The sequence below is a fragment of the Equus quagga genome, chromosome 6, assembly GCF_021613505.1.
Source record: "Equus quagga isolate Etosha38 chromosome 6, UCLA_HA_Equagga_1.0, whole genome shotgun sequence".
Classification (NCBI taxonomy): domain Eukaryota; kingdom Metazoa; phylum Chordata; class Mammalia; order Perissodactyla; family Equidae; genus Equus; species Equus quagga.
Window position 1 is genome coordinate 4,271,162 of NC_060272.1, and position 21,091 is coordinate 4,292,252.

Here is a 21,091-nt window from a genome sequence, read left to right on the forward strand (position 1 = left end):
CATGCTCTGTGCTGCAGCGAGGGGAAGGGGCCCTGCCCAGCCGCCCTGGGGGGCTGCCGTCTCCTCTCTGGTCAGCCTGCTGCTACCTGGGGCTGGGGGAAGAGGCTGACCTTGACCGTGAGTCACAGGAATGGACCAGGACATTGCGGCCCTAAGAAAGCAGAGTGGGAGGAGTGCCTTTGTGGGTGCAGCCGAGGGGAAACCAGCGCTCAGAGTCAGCGCACACTGCCCAGCCCCTAGCGCGGTCAGTTCAGGTCAGCGAGGCCAGGAAGGCTTAAGGTCAGGAGTCCAGGAATCCCATGGAGGATGGACATCTGGGCCCAGCCTGCTCACCCATGAGACTCGTGTCTTTCCTGCGATGGCACCACCTGGAATCGCTCTGCTCATGAAGGAGGAGAAAGCGGGGTGGCCAGTCTCTCTGGGCCCTCCCCTCCCAACAGAGAACCCCAAAGCTGGCAGCATCCCTCACTGCCTCCATTTCTCCAGATCACATGCCTCCTCTTTCAGAAGCACTCACTGTTGGAACGTGCACACAGGAGGTAGAAGTGTGCTTTTTACAAAAGGACACGCATGTCCCTCTTCATTGGCCCTCCTCAGCACTTGCATGGGCACAGTCATCCTGGGAGCCAGGACGTTTTTAGCCTTCCCGAGGGATGCCAGTGAGCGCTGCCCCGGAGCAGATGTCAGCTCAGAGCACACGGCGAACGCGTGGTCCATCCTCCCAGCCACCTGGCCCCACTTTCCAGAGGAGAGCCAGTCCCAGGAGCTGCAGGCAGGGCTCCTCCCCTAGAGCAGGCTGGGGGCACCGAGAAACTGAATCTATTTAGAGAGAAGTCAGCTCAAATTCAATGAACATTGTTAACCTCCTGGGGTCTCTATTTCCCCCCAGCTTCAAGTCCTAAATTGCCATCAAGTTTAAGAAATCTGGATGATGACTTGGCTACAGTATTTGGTAAGGAACTGCCTCCTGGCAAACATCTGGCTGTGTTTGGAGGGGCTGAGTGATTGGCAGTGGGGCTTTCCCAGGTCACCTGATGCAAGTTACGCAGGGTGGAGGGAAGTGACCCGGTTGGAGACTAAATTCACATCCCCAGCAGGTGTGAGTTTCAGCAGAGTTAGACATCTGTGGATGCAAATGATCCGTAACCAATCTAAAAATCAAAATTGGGGCGAGCTTATTATGAGCCAACTCTGAGGACCATGTAGCCGGGGAAAGTCTTTCTGCAAAGGAATGGAGCACTCCGAAGAAGTGGGGGTGTGCAGGGTGCTTATATACCATCAATGAGCATGTATCCACATGACTGGAATGTCCCTTTTACGACAGTCACAAGTTTGCTTTGCCAGCACAGCAGTTTGCACAGCAATTCAATGAACACAGCGGGTCGGTAGTCCCAGGGTGGGTGGTCGCAAGGTGAGTACAGCAGGTCAGCAATCAATGCTTAGTTTAGGGAGAGATGCTGATCCTTAAGGAAATGCCAATGTGGGGGAAGTTACGTCCTTATCCTTAAGGGCATTGTTCTTGTCTTTGGGACACAGCAAATACTTAAAGCAGATGTACAATGCATGCTCAACGGCCACGTCAGCTGTTTTGGAAAAGCAAATCCAGGCCGAATTATATTTATCACACCCTAAAAATGGTTAGGTAAAACGTGCAGGAACTCGAAAGCCACCCCACTAGTCAGTGGACCACCCCAGGCAAGCATCCAGCTCCTCCAGGTCAGGGAGTGGCTGTGACGAGGACTCACGCCTCTCCTGGCAGGTCTGACGGGTATTGTGTTGGGAGAGTTACAGTCCTGACACAGCTCCCTCTCCATCCGAAGCCCCAACAACCTTTGGGAAAAGGTGAGAAAGAATAGAGTCACTGGGATTTCCGGTGATTTTCTGGGGCTCAGCGAACCAGAACTGCGGCCCCACCCCGCTCCACACTTCTACAAGGTAGAAACGGAAGCTTTGAGTGAGAAACCCAGATCTCTGCAAAGAAGCAAAGATGACCCACATGAGAGCAGCAGAGGCTGCTGGCTCAGAGCTGGCTGTAGCAGAGGGTCGGCCACCATCAACTACATGTGGCAGAGACTCAGGCGACAGGGACGGGGAGGGAGGCTCAGGGGTGCCCTGGGGGGGATGCTGGCCGGGGGGCAGCTCTGGGGTGTCCTGATGGAGGGGGACGGGCAGGGGGGTCCTGATGGAGGGGGACGGTCAGGGGTGCCCTGATGGAGGGAGACAGGCAGGGGTGCCCTGGAATGGAGGGGGATGGTCAGGGGTGTCCTGATGGAGGGTGACGGGCAGGGGTGCCCTGATAGAGGGGGATGGTCAGGGATGTCCTGATGGAGGGGGATGGTCAGGGGTGTCCTGATGGAGGGGGACAGTCAGGGTGTCCTGATGGAGGGGGACGTTAGGGTGTCCTGATGGAAGGGGATGGTTGGGACGTCCTGATGAATGGAGGTTCTGGCCAGTGGATGGTTAGGGGTGCCCTGAGGGAGGTGCTGGCCAAGGCACGACTCAGGGGTGTCCCATCAGAGATGCTGGCCGGGGACACCAGGGCGGCCAGCCAGAAGCAAGCATGCAGTGTGATGGGGCAGGGGAGCACCTTTGGCTCCTCCGGTTGGTCCTGAGCTGGCCGCAGGGACAGAAGTTGGGGCAGCTGTGGTGATTGATCACGTCCGGCCGTCAGGGGCGGGTGCTGCAGGTGGTTGTTCGGCTTCTGGGACTGTTGCTGGAGAAGGCAGTCAACTTCCTGCAAGTGTGACTGGAAGGCAGGCTGGCTGCCTGGGCTGGGCGCTGAGACAGCGGGTCAGAGTTCCGTTTGTATGTAGGTCTGGTCATTGTCTGCTTGAGTATTCAATATCTCATTTCTCAAAAAATAAGATTTAACCATAAGAAATTACACGTGGTTTAAAACAAAGAGCTTCCTCACCTTGCAGACCTGTTTCGCTCCATCTCCGTCACGAGCTGGAACTAGGGTCGCCAGCATCCGCTTTGCCCGGGACTGAGGGGCTCCTGGAGGTGGGACTTTCATGCTGAAACAGGAAAATCAGGACAAACCAGAGCAGTTGGTCACCCCAGCTGGGCTCCAGTCAGCACAAACCCAGCGTGCGGACTGGCTGGTCAGCGAGTGCCCGTTGGGCTGCACAGATGGAGGGACTGAGTGCTGCCATTCATCCGTTCAGCCTCCACCACGGACCAGGCTGTGTTAAGTGCTTCTTACACGCACTGCTTTATTGAACCTCCTAAAAAGCCCGATGAGATAAAAACAGACCCCATTTCACAGACAAGAAAACCGAAGGCCCAAGAGAAACTTGTCTAAGACTACGTTCCGGTGAGAGCAGACCCAGAGCGTGGTCCGGGTGTGTCCAACACAAAGTCCAGGACTCTTAGGTTAAGAGCTTCCTAGGAGAGGTCGGAAGGATGGGAAGGAAGAGAACAAGGCCGTGTCGTGTAGAGATGAGGAAAGAGGTCCGTGCATACACGGGAAGCTTGAGGAAAGTCTCAGAGAGGGACAGGGTGACAGCAGGGGCAGGAAGGAGCATCATGACCACGCCGGGGCCAGGTGTCTGGCATCGTATCTTTGGGGGCAATGTTTACCGTCCAGGGAATCTGGGTGGTCTCAGGTCTTCAGAAATGATTTAGGGAGGCAGCGGTCTCCCTGCCCCAGACAAGGTTCTTCAGGAAGCCAGTGCTCCTTGGAGCTCCCTGAGTCCCTGTTTCCAGCCTCCGCATTCACAGGCTGCCTTAGGTCCACATCGCTGGCTTTAACATGACCCCGTGTGCTTTTCCCAAGATGAAATTCTAGTCCAAGAGATGCTGGATCACAGTAAATCATCAGCGTCTATAACACAAGTGACAGAAGCAACGTTATCAACAAGATTATTCAAGGAAAAAGGCAAGTACCCATTTTTTTAACCCATAATTGCACGTATTCCTCGAGGTCTGTGGTTTGCGCGCACAGTCCCAGCGTGTTAGCGGTCTTCAAGGCCAGCTGCTCCTGGGGCAGGAGCCCTGGAGATGCGAAGGCAGCAGTTGTCCTGAGCCACTTCTATAACCTCCCAAGACCGAGGACTTAGACTAGATGGCAGAGACAAGTTCCCTTTATTCTGGGCTGGTCTCTGGGGTGCGCGTGCAAGGGAGGTCTGGCGCTCGGGATGCAAACGGGGTTCAGCCACTGCAGGAACACAGAACCCAGGAGAATAGGCACTTTCCCCAGCCAGCACGTCCGATGCTCGCCTGAGGCTCCTGAGAGAGCCCGGCTGCAGTGACACCCGCACTCGACAGGGGATAAAAGTGGGGTCTGAGAAAGGACCTGCCCCAGGCCACACGGCCAGCAGCGAGCAACACGAAGGGCATGCTTCTCCAAAGCGCAGCTTCTGCTGTTCCAGACACACCAGATAAACAGCATCCTGAGGACTGGGGCAGTGTATTTGATTGACACTCACTCGGGCGGGAGCCGGGTATCAGGAAGCCACAGACAGTGCGTGGAAATGCACTCAGCAGCAGGGACGTCCAGTATTTTCTTGAAATTTTGCATCCAGATGTAAATTCCAGTTCCTAGGGTGAGCTCCCCCAAAGTCTGCCGAGGCCTGTGCCGCTGGGTTCAGGCGCGGTCAGGTGAAGCCCGATTCTGTTTACACAGTAACTTCCAACGCAGGTGTTCAGTAGAACCGAAAGCTCTGCCAGTATTCCCCGCTAACGGTTTAAAGTATGGACCACAGTGCTCAGAAGAGTGTACATTTATGTTCTCCCCCATTTTTTTCCATGCTTTTCATCAAAGAAGCCGGTACTAAAATAAGTCATCTGGCCAGTACTCATAAGAAGCATCAAGTAAAGCAATTCTCTTCTGGGAAAGAGGACAGACTTCCCTCTAATGGTAAATGCAACCCCGTAACTCCCCTGCCCGAGTCAGAACATGGTGGGGAGGCCAGAGGAGGCAGACAGGTGCCGACGGAGACACCTCCCTTATGGAGGATGGGAAGCGTGGGGGAGCACGGCTGCTCCACTGGGTGAGGTGGATTTCCCAGGTCTCTGTCGGGGCTGAGGGACGCCCCGCTCCCCACCCCCTGCAGGGTGTCTGACCCTGGGAACCCAGAGCCTAGAGGAGGGGGACAGAAATGTCGTCCCGGCAGGCGGATGCCACAGGGAGAGGAAGGCGCTGCCACCGTCCTTCCTTCCCAAACTTTCAGTTGTCACTGCTCCTCCCCTGGGGTGGGTGGGGCGGCGAGAGCCCAGAGTGTCCCCCCCAGGGGTGTCCCCAGGAGAGAGGAAAAGCATCCCTCTAACAGACGAGCTCGTGGAAATGAAAACCAGTGTGCCAAGCCTCCGAGACTGGGGAGCTGGCATCCTGAGGGGCAACAGATCTTTTCCTCACCCTAAAGACCCCACTAAGGAAAGAGCATGTGTGGTCTGTGGGTCACCCGTGTGGGACCCCGTGGGGGGCTGAGAGGCGGGACCAGGTCACAGCTCCCCAGCCCATGGTGCACCTGGCCTGGGGGCCGCGAACTGACTCAAATACAGATTCCTGAGCCCCACCGAGTGGCTCTGCAGGCGGGCCCAGAACCTGCATTTCAGCCCATTTCCCAGTCTCCTCCAGTGAGCCAGCCTCTGGTGTCTGGAAGGATGGAACAAGAATGGGATTCTCGTTACCGTTATTTCTGGCGCCTCTGGACCTGCCCCCTCATGGACTGCCGCAAGCTGCCTGATGATTATAAACTAAATATAGCTGGGTATCTTTTTGGCAGTGGCCCACAATAGGAGAGGTTACAGGGTGAGTCTATCCTGAAGGGACGGCCCGTGGGCTGGAGTGGCCTTGGGGACAGTCTCTGCATCCTACCCCTGGCTTCACTGAAGAACAGGAGAAAATAAGAACGTGCTGCAAATCCTGAGACAGGCTGAGATGAGAGTCAAGGGGAGGGGCTGCGTCTGGGCTAAAAGGTGAGGGAGAGAGGACCAGGTAGGGTGAACCCGCTGTCAGAGAAGCCACCAGCCGGGCAGGGGCCTCAGAGGGAAGGTGAAATTCCCAAACCTGTCGTGTGTGTGCGTGTGTGTGCGTGTGTGTGCGTGTGTGTGTGCGTGTGTGTGCATGTGTGTGCGTGCGTGTGCGTGTGTGCGCGTGTGTGTGCGTGCGTGTGTGTGTGCGTGTGTGTGCGCGTGTGTGCATGTGTGCGTGTGTGTGCGTGTGCGCGCGCGTGTGTGCGTGTGCGCGTGCGTGTGTGTGCGTGTGCGTGTGTGTATGTGTGTGCGTGCGTGCGTGTGCGTGCGTGTGCGTGTGTGCATGCGTGCGTGTGCATGTGTGTGCGTGCGTGCGTGTGCGTGTGCGTGCGTGTGTGTGTGGACCGCTCGAGATGGGAGTGCCCACCACCACTGTGCGCATCCTCAATCCTCCGGAGAGAGGGCAGAGGGCCTGTGCAGAGCCTTCTTCCCTGAGCGGCTCCCTGAGCTGCTGGGACATGCACCGGATTTATCTGGGCCCCAAAGCAAACCCACACCTTGATGTAAATGAATTTGTTTAATTGAATTGTTTCGCTCCTAACCGTCAAGCCAAGACCAGCCGCTTTAGGGACTGAGAGAAAACGGAGGTAAATGATGAGTTCGGGGCAGAGTTGGGGAGGGCCAGCCTAGGAGGGAATTGGGGGCCAAACAGCGGCTGGCCTGCAGTCTGGGGGGTGGGGGGTGGCCAAGAAGGTGGGGAGAACAGAGAGCAGCGTCCTCGAGCCACCATCTCATGCAGAACCTGCTCCATTCTGTCCTGATGAACTGACACCCGATGAAACAAAAGCCCAGAACGCCATTGCTTTGAGGCCACCGGTCCCAGCAGCAGCCGTGTTAGTGGAAACTTCGAGCCACTTGCCTGTGCTTGGGGTGCAAAGAACCCACCTCTGGTGCACCTGTCCTTCAGGTGGCTTCTCCATGAGCAGGGACGGGTGGTGGCCCACCAGCTTCTTGACAAATGGCCAGTGTCCCACATGCCAAGAGTCAAGGACCGCTCACTGGCACAAGCCCTGGCCATCGGCGACCCCAGAGCAAAGGCAGTGTCTTACACACAAGACCGACAGACAGACATGTATGGCATGTGAAAGGAGGCCAGACCCCAGCCTTCTGTCACACCGTGTCCCTTTGCCTGTGCCCTTCCCCTAGAAATCCCAAGGTTCTGGTAAGTGACATTGTCAACCAGCAATGCTGCAGATGCATATTTGGTTTTGAGATGCTGCCCTAGCCCAGCCTCCTCATTTTACAACACAGCTCCAAGCTCGTTGTTGTTAGGTTCCTAAAAGAATGCTGGGGTTGAGGACAGCAAGTCGGGCACTTTGGGCTCAACAGCCTGCCCCTATTTGCCAGCTGGAAATACTTTCGCTTGGACGGAAAAGCAGAGGGGCCCCTTGGTCTCCAGAAAGGCTCATGGCTTGTGTTCCTCCAAGGACCTGCATCCACGACATGAGGGCTTCCCTGAAGCGTGCAAATAGTGCACACGCATGCAGTGTGTTCCCACTCTCGATGAGCAGACCATGAGTTTAAAGACACACAGGCAGCACTTGAGAATCTCCGGCCCGCAGGCAGAGCCGTCTGTTATCCAAACATTTCCTCCTCTCTGTAAGCAATGCTCTGCCCCTGGCCCAGGCTGCAGGACGTCAGGAATGGTGTGAATGACAGGAAAGTCCTGGGTTGGGGGAGGGCAGATCAGGTGAGCACTGCGGTTGGCTGCCACTCTAAAACATTGCTTTCACAGCTGTCCGTCATCTTAATCACTTAGACTATTTTGAGTGTAGTTCAGCTAGAGAAGAACTCCTATGTTGGCAGCAGCTTGCGGGTGGCAAAAGTGGACTGTGCTCCACCTAGCTAGAGAGCAAAATTCTTCTAGCCCCACTCCTGTATTTTTCAGGTGGAGAATCTGAGGCACCACTCAGTTCAGGGATCACCCATATCACTCACGGGCTGGAGGTGGATTGGGAACTAACACCCAGGCAGGACGGACTGAGATGGTGCGAAGAGGTAGTCAGAGTGTTTCACGAAAGCCTGTCAGCATTTTAGTTTGGTCACAATAGAAGCCTAAAGGGAGCGCTGGGAGAAGGGCGGGGCCACGGGCAAGAGGTCTGATGGGCCAGTTACAGGGAACTGATGGTGCCACCGGCACCTGCAGAGGCAGATGAAGTCCCTGAGATCTAGACAGGCGGCTTCTTCACTCTCTGGGGAGGGACACCAAGGCTGCCTGTGGCTCTCACTCCCAGCTGCAGAGAGAACAGGAAGGAAATTGCTGAGCGGGATGGAGCACCGCCATCCTCAGCAAAGATTAGGATGGTCCCTGTGTATCTGCAATACGCAGTTGTAGAGAGACGAGTGCCTCTGGCTATTTGTAAGCAGAAGTGGGCTGCTGTGTGTGTGCGCATGCAGGATTCCCAGGGGACAGACGCGCTGTTGGCGTGCCTGGGGACTGAGTAGCAGGCAAACAGCAGGGCGGGTAAAACAAGGAGTGTGCAAGCGTTTAAAACCGTTTCCATGGCGAAATGATTTTAGACTTATCCAAATCTGTGAAAGCAGCACAGAGTTTCCTGTGCTCCTTCGCCTGGCATCCTGGGTGTTAGCATCCTACACAACTCGAGTACAACTATGGACTAAAACCAGGACCTCGAAGAGGCGATGCTGCTAAGTAACCTACAGACCTGACTCAAATTGTGCCAACCACCTTACTAATGTCTTTTTTTTGGTTCTGGGATCCATCCAGGATTCCACATTGCACTCACCTGTCATGTCACTTTAGTCTCCTCCAATCTAGAAGGTTCCCTGGTCCGTTTTTGTCTTTCATGGCCTTGAAGAGAACCGGCTGGTTATTTTGTAGAATCACTTTCAATCTGGGTTTGCCTGGATTTCCCCACGACTAGATCCAGGTTAGGCATTTTTGGCGAGAATGTTGAAGAAGTGATGCTGAGCCTGTCTCCATGCAGCACAGGAGGATCCACGTGATGAAGACATGTCTCATCACGGGAGAAGGTTACTTCGATCACTTATTTAGAGTGGTGGATAATTGGTTTTTCCATAATCAAGTTAATATTTCTTTCATTTGTTAATAATTAGTATCTTGTGGGGAGATACCTTCAGACTGTGAAAATATCCTATTTCTCATCATATTTTCACCTACTAATTTATTTTCGTTTGCTTTCATTTTTTTTGCATCTGGGTCACCACCACAGCATAGCTGCCAACAAGTGGCATAGGTGTACGCTGGGGAACTGAACCCAGGCTGCCAAAGCAGAGTGCACCCAACTTAACCACTAGGCCATGGGGCCGGCCCCCTAATATAGCTTTGTTTGCTTTTTACCTGCAAAAATGGTGACTGGAGTATTTGCCAAAAATTGACTTTCTATTTCCATCATTCCTTCTACATTTCTTGGTTTGAACTCTACTGTAAGGAAGAGCTGTGCTTTCTCTCTTTATTTACTTTATGCTGGGAAAGAGAGGAAGCAGACCCTCCCTCTGGGAGAGAGGAGTAACAAACGCTGGCACCCTCAGGACTCAGGCGAAGACCCCCTGCTGTGGGAGGAGCCGGAGAATTAAAACCCTCCACCTGAGAAAACGCACCAGAATTTGTCCTGGGCCCAGGACTCTACACTAACAGGATGGAAGCTTTTTTGTAGATTGTCTACAATTTTTCTAGGTAAACAATCACATCAACAAATAAGAACAGATTTTACTTCTTCGTTTCTGACATTTGTGCATTTTGTTTATTTTTCTTGCCTGATTGTGCTGGCCAGGACCCCCAGGAAGGTTTTGGATAGAAGTGGACGGAGGGAGCATCCTTGGCTCCTTCCAGGCCTCAGGGGGAACCGTTTCGGCTTTGTGCCGTGATGTACGCTGTTGGCTGCGGGCTTCTTGTAGATGCCGTCACCAGCTGGAGAGGGATCTTTGCTGTTCTTATGTTGCTGAGTAAGGGAACCTCTTGGAAGCTCACTCACTCAGTTTCCTGGGCTGGATCGGTTCCCTTACTCCAGTAAGAGGTGTGATGGTACTTACAGTGAAAATTCTCCTTTTCTTGGTGTTAGGTCTTTTTTAGCCAGTCTTTTATATTTGGCTTCTTACTGATACCTGTCAAACTCTAACCGATGTCCCCTGATGGGATGGAGGATAAGGGAGAAGACGTGCACGTGTGACTTGCTGTGTACTTGTTGATGCGTAGACAGAGTATGTGTTGACAAAGGAAATTCAGCTGGTGCTCCGGCACCTTTCCTAACTGACGGGGAGGGCAATGGGAGGCTGACAGAAGGACCCAGGGACTCGGAGGACAGCACAGGGGAGAAGCAAAGAGCAGGGGTGGAGCACCAGACGGCCCCGTTGAGAGGAAAAACACAAGGTTGGAATTAAACTGTAATTGTTTGTCAAACCTTGATCATTATGCTTAATTTTTCCCACAGAAAAGGAGAAAGAAAGACTTTTTCAGATTAAAAGCCTAACAGCTCTGGAAAACATCATTGACCACCTTCGAAGCGCTTTAGGTAAACAGAACTCGGGGCCACCTTGGTGACAGATAAGTGTGAGGATGGCTCCTCATGCAGGGGTTTTTTCCCTGGTGTGAAGAGAAGGAACACATCTGCCCCAGGGACCACGTGCCTTGTGAACAGCTCCCTGAAGGAGCAGGTGGCGCGGTAAGGCCCTGGGGAGAGCAGCAGGGAGCCGCACAGGAGTCTCCTGGTGGCTGTCCATACGGGACACCCGGCCCACCGAGTCCAGATCCGAGGAGTCCTGGGCCGAGTACACGATGTCCCCTCCCCCTCCCAGCCAAACTGAGTGAGGGGCCTCTCCTCTTTCCCAGGATCAACCAGGACGCCTGAGGCCACTGTCACACACCCATGTTGCGGAGGTTGCCTGGTCCTGGTGCCCAGGCCCGGGAGGTCCCCAACCTCCGTGAGACGGCCCTCGCTGCAGGCGTCCTCCTACCTGGGGCTGAGTCTCACATCGCGGGGGGCCACCTCCCACCCCTCCTCACTGCCTTCTCAGGTACGACTTCGTAACTGCTGAGGTTGGCCCAAGCATGTCCTCCCGTGGCTTCTCCCCCGAGCCCCACACTTCTCCCTGGAACTTTCCGGAACACCTCCGAGCCTCTTCTCCAGGCCAGTCCTCCTCCCGTCCTCCTGTCCCTCCGAGGCGGACCTCCGTGGACACGTTGCTGGCTCTAACCCACACCCAGCATTCTGCACGCCACACATCTGCCCACCACCCTAAGTCTGCATTGGTTTCAGGGACACGTCGCACCATCACTTTCAAGCTGATGTCAGGGAAACTACTGAGGCCTTGGGACACGGGCTGTGCTAGGCCACGTCACTCGGTTTTTTGTAGATCCAAGCGCAGGACCAAACGTTTACACCCGGTCACCTTCATTCAACCTTCATCTGATGTTTCTTGAGCACCTACTCTGCGCCGGCCCTGTTCTCAGTTCTCTGGATTTATCCTTGTAGACACAGACAGCCCTGCCCTCACGGAGCCCACGTTCTAGGGGCTAGATGTGCCCCACCGTTCCAGCCTGTTGGGAAACTTCTGGGTCCCGACTATTCCTGCTCCTCCAGCCTCGATCATGCTCCAGGAGGCAGCCTGCCGTCTCGTCCTGGTTTAAATGCCAACGAGGATGGGGCCCCAGACACGTCACTAGGGACCTCCCAGTTGCACAAGCTGCTGCTAAGCACAGGCCGGGAGCTGCTCTGAAGTGGGACCCCCCCCTTCAGACTTGGCGGGGTCAGAGCCAGGCCTGGGCCCTGAAACCCCGGGCCCCATGGTCTGCACCTCCTCCCACCGCAGGACTGGCCGACGCAAGCAGGGGAAGAGAGGGAGGTCAGGGGTCGCTCAGCCTGCTGCAAGTTTACCAGCCCGTCCTTCACCAGCCAATTCCCGCTGCTCCAGATACAGATGTCAAGGGGGCCTTTGGCAAATCCCAGCTCCCTGGGACGCGAGTGCTCCTACAGGAGAATGATAAGGTCTCCCGTAAGTCAAGTGTCTAGAGACAGGGCCTCTCCCATGACGGGGCCGCTGTAAGTGAGCCCCGTGCCTATGTGCTGGGGGACAGGCAGTGGGAACTCCAGGAAAGACAGTGGGGCGTCCAGGGCTTGGGGTCCAGCAATGCTGGGACGGGGAGGAACGAGAGTCCTTAAGCCCCCAGATACGACATCACAGGAGTGGCTCCGCAGTGGGCTGCCCCTGAGAGAGGAAGGGACCGCCCAGCCCAGCAGAGCTCAGAGCAGGCCCTCTGGGTTTTGAGGTGGATGCAGTGGAAATGAGACATTGAAGGGGACAGACTAGCTGGGGAGAGCAGATGGCAGCCTGGCCCTCAGACACCCCTCCTCCATCCCTGTGACCACCTCCACCTGGCTCCTCCCACCTCTCTGCTGCTCCTCCCCCCGCTGCGGCACCCCCTACCCCAAGACCCTGCCAGTTCTCTTCTCTCCCCACCTCGCTCACTGCCCCCCTCACCTAAACCCGTACTTTCCGCTTCTCCCTCCATGCCATCAATGCCCATGTGAGCCCCGACCTCTCTAGGGTTCTGTCCTGCATCTTTAACATCCTCTGAGCATCTCCAGGTGACGTCCAGCACCTTAGACTCAGAATGCCCCACCTGCCTCATTCCCCCACCCCCTGCAAGGACTCTCTCTTCTTCCCTCTCCTTCCAGTCACCCGGGTCCTCTGGGGAACTGAAGAGTGGCGCTCACCGAGCTGCTCCTCTCTGTGTGGACCCACAGGGTCAGACTCACCACTCGTGGGAGCTGGGCTGTGGCTCAGAGTGCAGGATTTGGACCCAGCCCCAAATGAGTTGTCACTATGGGGTGATCTTGGGCAAGTGACAACACGTCCTAAGCCTCAGCTTCTTCGTCCTCAAAGTGAGGTACTCAGAGCACCTGCCTCATAGGGGGGCCAAGGGGTGAATGAGGTGATGTTTGTGGAGCTCTTAGCCCCAGGACCGGCGGGAGGGCCGCACCTGAAGGACCCTGAGGAAAGCATTGTCCTGGGTCAGGGATGACCAAGGAGGAAATCCAGCACCACCTCAGGCCCGTGCTCCTGAGTCTCCCAGCCCCACGGCCGAGCTCAGTGCTCATGGACACGAGAGAGCCGCGGGAGGGGCTGAAATGCAGGCTCAAAGGAACACCTCGAATGTCTCAAGAAAATCTCCTCTTTCCAAACAGGAGACACTCTCAAGCAAAGAAACAAGCATAAAAGTTTGTCCAAAGGAGCTAAACACCACAAGAGGAAACAGAGCCTGAACTGAGACAACAGGACCCCCTGAAGGGCCCCACTCACTCCCACCACCAGGAAGAAAATATAACAGAAGCACTGACCCTTCTGTGTAAAGAAGAAGCTTTTTGTTCAAAGACTGCCAAATAAAATGAACATATTTAAATACTAAGTTAGAGGCAATGTGGTTTTTTCCTTAAACAAAAAAAGAAGTAAAAATCTAATTGAGCCTGAAAAATCACAAAAGCTTGCTATCATCTAACAGGATGAGCTTCGAAGAAATGTCTTGCCAGAGCCTGTGTCATCCTCGGGCTTCTCCAGAGAAACGGCACCAACAGGATGTGTATGTAAACATAGAAAGAGAGCTATCACAAAGAATCGGATCGCACCGTTATGGAGGGTGACAAGTCGGCAAGCTGGAGACTCAGGAAGAGCCAATGCTTCCGCTTGAGTCTGAAGGCAGGAAAAGGCCAACGTCCCAGTTGGCAGGCCGTCAGGCAGAAGGAATTTCCCTCTTATTTGGGGGAGGGTCAGCCTTTTGTTCTATTCAGGCCTTCAACTGCTTGGATGAGGCCCACCCACATCAGGGAGAGCCGTCTGCTTTACTCAGTCTACTCATTTCAGTGTTAATCTGATCCAAAACAACCTCATGGAAACACCCAGAATAATGTTTGACCAAGTATCTGAGTACCCTGTGGCCCAGTCAAGCTGACGCATGGAACTAACCCTCACACCCTGTGAATGATTCCATCCCTGAAGAGACTCTGAAGGCCCGATCATCAGCTGTCCCGTGCCTCCCGCTGCTGCAGGCCCCCGCAGAACGCACACGCATGTGTGCACAGTGTGCACGCACATGCACAGGCCATCTCGTTGCCTCAGGAAAGCTCAGAAACGCACGTTGGGTTCCCTGGGTGTGGAGACGGAACAGCGTTCCAGGGAGCCATGAGGGTTGACTCCTGTGGAAAGCCGGGGCCGACATCCCACCTCAGTGTGGCCGGGCCACTTATGACCAGTGTGCAACCTCGAGGGTGGAATATCATCCCTGAATGAAGCCAAGACCTCTAAGAGAAAAACGGTTTTCCCATCACCAGGAAATGACCCAATTTCAGGTAATTTTCATGCACTGGAATTCCGGCTTATCAAAATGAAAGAGGCTGTGGCTAAGAGAGAATGGAAAGTGTGTACGAAGCTGGACCGTTCCTCCAATGAGTGAACCTTGTTGCCATCAGTGTTTCAGCTGCAAAGGATTTGACTCACCAGCATTTTCTGGGGGACGACAAGAACCTTTCTTTCTAAAACTGTCAAAGTTTCTTCCAAGGTTTCATTTCCAAACTGGTTCTGGCTGTGGATGAGCCCTACCTCTGATCAGCACATTGAGGTGACCAGGCTGGAAAGTGTTATTTGGGTTAAAATATGGGATTTTAACATTTTCACTTTTTTTTTTTTTTAGTGAGGAAGATTGGCCCTGAACTAACATCTGTTGCCAATCTTCCTCTTTTTGCTTGAGGATGATTGTCCTTGAGCTAAGATCTGTGCTAGTCTTCCTCTATTTTGTATGTCGGACGCCACCAGAGCATGGCTTGATGAGTGGTGTGCAGGTCCATGCCCGGAATCCAAAGCTGCGAACCCAAGACCACTGAAGTGGAGCACAGGAGCTTGACCACTATGCCACTGGGCCGGCCCCAGCATCTTTACATTTCAACATTCATTTCCCCAGAAAGGCAGGTCTGGGGACGTTCGTGAAGCATGTGTCAGAACAACCCTGGAGCAAGAACTTCTGCTTCCTTTGTGTGATCTTAGCAATGGATTGGTACTCCTTGTGAAATGCCACTTTTAAAGGCTATTGGAGACTGAATTACAAGAAACCATTTCTTTTGTGGTTGCTGGCTGTAGGCTCTTCTCAAGAGACACAGACCGCCTCTCCTCTCCTTCCCCAAGGTCCTCAAGTCAACTGTAAGACAGAGGACCGAGGACTGGCATCAGAGAGTGTTTGTGGTGGCATGGCCCTTCGAGGACTTTCATCGCACCCCGCGATCCCAGGAAACTAAGGGAGAGAGAGGACACACTACTCACCAGTCACTGAGTAAGTCGGTGGCAGAGCAGTACGCTAACGTCTCTGATCACAGGCCTGCTCTGTTTCTGCAACACCGTTCTGCAGCCCTCTATCAGTAAGCGGACGTTTCAGTGTCGTCATTTTCTAGTTTCATTCCCTACTTGACTCTTGTGTTGGTTTGCTCAAGCTGCCGCGACAAAGTGCCACCAACTAGGGGCCTTCACCAATAGAAATTCATTGTCTGGCAGTTCTGGCAGCTGGAAGCCCAAGACCAAGGGCAGAGCGGGTTTCCTCTGAGGCCTCTCTCCTTGGCTTGCAGACGGCCGTCTTCTCCCTGTGTCCTCACCTGGTCCCTGCCCTGTGGATGCATTCCCGGCATTTCCGCGGGCATCCAAATCCCCTCTCCTTAGAGGACACCAGTCACAGGGAGTAGGGCCCATCCTAATGGCCTCGTTTTGCTTAATCTCCTCGTTAAAGGCCTGTCTCCAAATACAGCCGCATTCGGAGGTGCTGGGTGTCAGGACTTCAGCGCTGAATTCAGTGAGGAGACGAATTCAGCCCAGCACGCCTCCAACGTTCTTAGAGCACTTGGCGATTTGTAAATTGTTTCCGTGCATGTAATGTGATTGAACCCCCACCACGGTGCTGGGAGGGAGGCGACCCCTCCGCCTGGTCTCCACTCAGAGATAGCAGGTGACTTTCCTGTTGTCACTCTCATGGTCTTTGGTGACCTCAAATGCCAGTAGGCCTTCCAATCCAGAGGCCAGGGTCTTCCTACTAAAGGTTTTAAACTCAGGACCGCCACTATCCGCCAAGCAGGACGTATGGATGTGGTCGATTTACCCAGCAGCCCTGCCCCCAGGTGAGACAAAATAAGTAAAAATTCCTTTCATTACCTTGCCGCAGGTTGAACAGACGTGCTGACATTTTCCTTCCCAGGTTCCACCTCTGATCCTTGTAACATCTCTCATTGCAGCCATTTTCAAGACCTGAAAGTGTTTGGAAACCACTTACAAATGTTTCCACTCTAAGTGACAGCAGCCCAAACAGCTGAGTCACTGCGTTGGGCCCCTGGCAGGTGGCAGAGCTCCCACTCTCTGGACGTCCGTTGTACGACAATGTCAATATACTTGACACTACTGAACTGCGCACTGAAAAGTGGCTCAGATGGCAAATTCAATGGCAGGGGTTTTTTAACCACAATAAAAAAAAAAGAATACCTTACAAAATGTATCTACATCTACACCTTGAAGAAATTGAAAGAGAACCCACAAAATAGGAGAGATTTTTTTGCAATCATATATCTGATAAGGGACTTGTATCTAGAACAGAAAAAAATCTATTACAACTCAACAATAACACAAATAATCCGGGGTTAAGTTCGCGCGCTCTGCTTTGGCAGCCCAGGGTTTCACCAGTTTGGATCCTGGTCACGGACATGACACTGCTCATCAGGCCATGCTGAGGTGGCATCCCACATGCCACAACTAGAAGGACCCACAATTAAAATATGCAACTATGTACTGGGGGGATTTGGGGAGAAAAAGCAGAAGAAAAAAAAAAGAGTGGCAACAGTTGTTAGCTCAGGTGCCGATTTTTTTAAAAAAAGCCACAAATAATCCAATAAAAATGGGCAAAGGAGCTGAATAGACAGTTCTCCAAAGAAGATGTACAAATAGCCAATAAGCACACGGAAAGATGCTCAGCATCACAAGCCATCAGAGAAATGCAAATCAAAATCACAACATACTACTACACACCCACTAGCATGGCGATAATCAAAAAGATAGACAGCAGGTGTGAACAAGCGTCGGCGAGGAGGTGGAGAGACTGGAACCCTCACACCCGGCAGGGGGAATGCAAAATGGGCAGCCACTTTGGAAAACAGTCTGACAGTTCCTCAGTTACACGCAGAGCTACCACACAACGCAGCAATTCCACTCTTGGGTTTATAACCAAGAGAAATGAAAACACACGTCCAAACAAAAATTAGTACACTTACTGATAATAGGGGCATTATCCATAATAACCAAAAAGTAGAAGCAACCCAAATGCCCACCAGCTGATGAGTGGACAAGTGTGGTCTAGCCATACAACGGAATGTTCTTCAGCAAGAAAAGGAAAGGAAGCACTGATACCTACTACAATCTGGATGAACCTTGAAAACGTTGTGTAAATGAAAGAAGCCAGACACAAAAAGCTACATATTTTATGATTCCATTAATATAAAAGGTCTACAATAGGCAAATCTATGGAGACAGTAGATTAGTGGTTGCCTAGGGTAGGGGGTCTTGGGGCGTTGAGGGGTGGCAGCTAAGCCACGTGGCATTCTTTTGGGGGTAATTGTTCTAAAATTGTGATGATGGTTGCACAACTCTGTGAATATATGAAAAGCCATTGAATTGTATACTTTAAATAATTGAATTGTATGGTATATGAATTATCTTGATAATGTGGTTTAAAAAAAAAAGTATAGCTAACACCGCACTAAATGGTGAAGGACTGAATATTTTCCCCCTACAATTGGAAAGCTTCAACACAGCATGGCATTGGTAGAGGGACAGACAGAGAGAGGTACGGAACAGAACAGAAAACCAAGATACAGACTCACAGAAATATTTTTTGACAAATAAGCAAAAGCAATTCAGTTGAAGTGAAGATAGCCTTTTCAACAAACGGTGCTGGAACAATCGGACATCCATAAGCAAAAACTGAACCTTGACCTGTGTCTCAGATACAGTCACGCACCACGTAATGACGTTGCAGTCAATGAGTGGACGGTATATACATCAGCAGTCCCCTAAGATTAGTACCATAGAGCCTAGGCGTGCAGTAGGCTGTACCCCCTAGGTTTGTGTAAGTGCCCTCTGTGATGTCCACACACCAACCGAATCCTTAATGACACCTCTCTCATAATGTATCCCCATCATTAAACGATCCACGACTACAGTTTAAAACATTACTTCAAAGTGGATCATGGATTTAATTATGAAACAGAAGACTTTAAATCTTTCAGAAGAAAACAGAAAAAAATTTCAAGACAAAGTAGGTGAAAAGTTCTTAAACATGATATCAAAAACAAACAAACAAAAAGGATAAATTGTACTTCACCAAAACTTTTCATACTAAATCAAAACTTTGGGGCTGTGATGTTCCCTGTTAAGATGATGGGGAAACAAGCTATGGAATAGGAGAAGGTATTTGCAAACTCTATATTTGAGAAGTCTCTTATCTACTAGTTCTCCATTCTTTTAATGGTTACCTTAGCTATTACAGTACGCCTCTCTGACTTTCTGGAATCTAAAATACATCAGTACTTTTACTACTGTACGGACAATGCAAAGGCAATAGGATATTTAACTCTTAGGCTCTTTTCTGCATTTTCAAACCTTTTTTCTCTCTGGACCATAATCTGGGTGTGGCAAATTAGAAACAGGAATCCTTGCCCACGGTGGCCGCCCCTCGCCAGGTGCACGACGTACAAGCAGTGAGAGCTGGGTTTCAGCCTCCAGCTGTGTCTTTGGGCAGATGCTTCTGTCCAGGGTGTAAAATGAACAAACATATGAGGCAGCCCAAGATCAAGAGCCCAGCAGGGAACTGGTAGTCTCGGCAAGCAGGAGAAGACACCCCATCTTCTGAGTACTTACTGGAGGAGGAGAGAACGAAGACGCAAGATGCTTGAGGTGAAAAAGGTTTAGGGGCTCACGTGGAATGCCAGGGACATGGCTTCTGCTGCTTTGCCCTGTCCCTCTTTTCTGCAGAAAGGAGGGAGATATTCCTCTCATTCCAAATCAGTCTGAGTAGATTTTGTGGTTTGAAGCTTCATTTGCATACTAGTTTTACAAATTAAAATACATAATCACGACATATATTTTGTTCTGGCTTCTGAGTACAAGGGGCACAGTTCATTTGGGAAGATGTACCACACTTCCTAGCTTTTTATACAACATGCTCTTGGTGATAATCCTTAACTGCCATGAAATTTCAGTTATTTCCATTTTGCTTCTGGAAAAAGTTAGAATTTTTAATTTTCCAAAAGGTTAATTTTTTCTGTTGTTAGTTTTAAAATTTTATTATGGACATAGATCATCTAATATTCTGGGAAAAGGGAGTTAGTGGTGATTGCTGAGATTTCTTTTCAGAACAGAAAAATGAAAGGGAGTTTGGCAAATTGCATTTTAAAGTGTAGTATAAAGCTACAGAGTATAAAACAGTCTAGCGCAGCAGTAGAGGGCCCCTTGATGGAATCGTATAACGTGTTCAGAAACTCTGAGTCATGGTGTTTAGTATTGACGAAGGGTCATCTCAGATCTATATGGAGGTTTAGGGACAATGGGTCAACAGCCGGGCAAACATTGTTAGAGCTTTAACACACACCACATGGGAAACAAATCGAGATGAGTTAAACATTTAAATATCAAGAATACAAGACTTACAATGACTGAAAGAAAATATAAGGGAATTGTACCAGTCTGGGTCCAGGCGATAATGTAAACAGGGGAACTTGAATATAAAGAATTCTTCCATGTGATAGGAGAGTAACGATAAAGATGGAGAGAGCACATGGAAGGTACCCCAGGATGAGGGAGCGTGCCCAAGGAGGACAAACGTGGAAAAAGCCTGTCCCTGAGAGCAGGGTCCAGACTTGATGGAGGAGGTCTGACTATAGACCCCTGGGCAGTGGAGAAGTTGCCCAGCCAGAGCTGGTCACCAGTCACAGAGCAGCGGGCAACAGCCCCTGGAAAGATGGTCTCCGGGCTGGGTTCTGAGGCACTGAGACGTGCACCCCCTCCCCACTGGTGTCCCCACCACCCTGCACCGCCAACAGACCCCACAGAAGGAAGAAGAAAGAGAACAAACACAACACTCCCAGATGCGGGTGGGAAGGTGCCACCTTCCTGCCATGACCCTCCAGCCTCCTGCTGTTGAAGTTCAACACTGTAGCAACTGCAAAAGAGAAATGCTTAGGATGTCCAGTTCATTAAGGTAAAGCGGATACAAAGCTGAAGCTGAGACGCAATCAATTGACAACTAGCACAGAAATATCTTTACCATCTCAGCATATTTTTCTCAGCATGGCTCCAAGGACAGAAGTTATAAAGAAAAAGATGAGGTCAGACTTGACTACACAAAACAGGCAACTTTGGCAAAGCAAAGAGAGCCATTAAAAGAATTAAGACAACTCTGCAGCATAACAGAGTTGATGTTCTTAAATATACAAGGCTCTTATAACTTAACAAAATATTTGCAAATAATGCAATTATACCGATTGGCATTTGAGCAAAAGTACGCAACCTATGGAAACACAAAACACATAGAAGGATGGTCAATAGCAGTCTCATCGGTAACTGGAGAAGTGCAAGTTAACAAGGGCACGTGGCAGGCACTTGATAAATGCTTGCTGAATGAATCATGTTTGTGTATCAGATTTCCTAAATTTAAAAATATGATTAAAACTCAGTATTGGCCAGAGTGGAAGGAGGCATTCTCAAACAACATGGACGAGAGTGTAAATTAACTGCAATTTTCTGAATGGTAACTTGTAAATGTATGAAAAGCCATTCAAATGTGCAAGAAATTCACCCAGAGATTCCACCTCAGAAAATTGGTCAGGTATGTCAAGAAATACATACAAATATATTCATTGCCATATTGCTTATAATGCAAAAACAAAAAGATACATTCATCAATAAAGGATAGGTAAATAAATTATGCTACAGACACACGCTGGCCTACTACACAGTTGTTAAAAAGAACAGTAAAGGTGTGTGTACCAGCATGAAAAGTGGCCTACAATTTAGTACGTAATGACTCTGGTGCAGACAGTGTGTGAATTTGATTCCA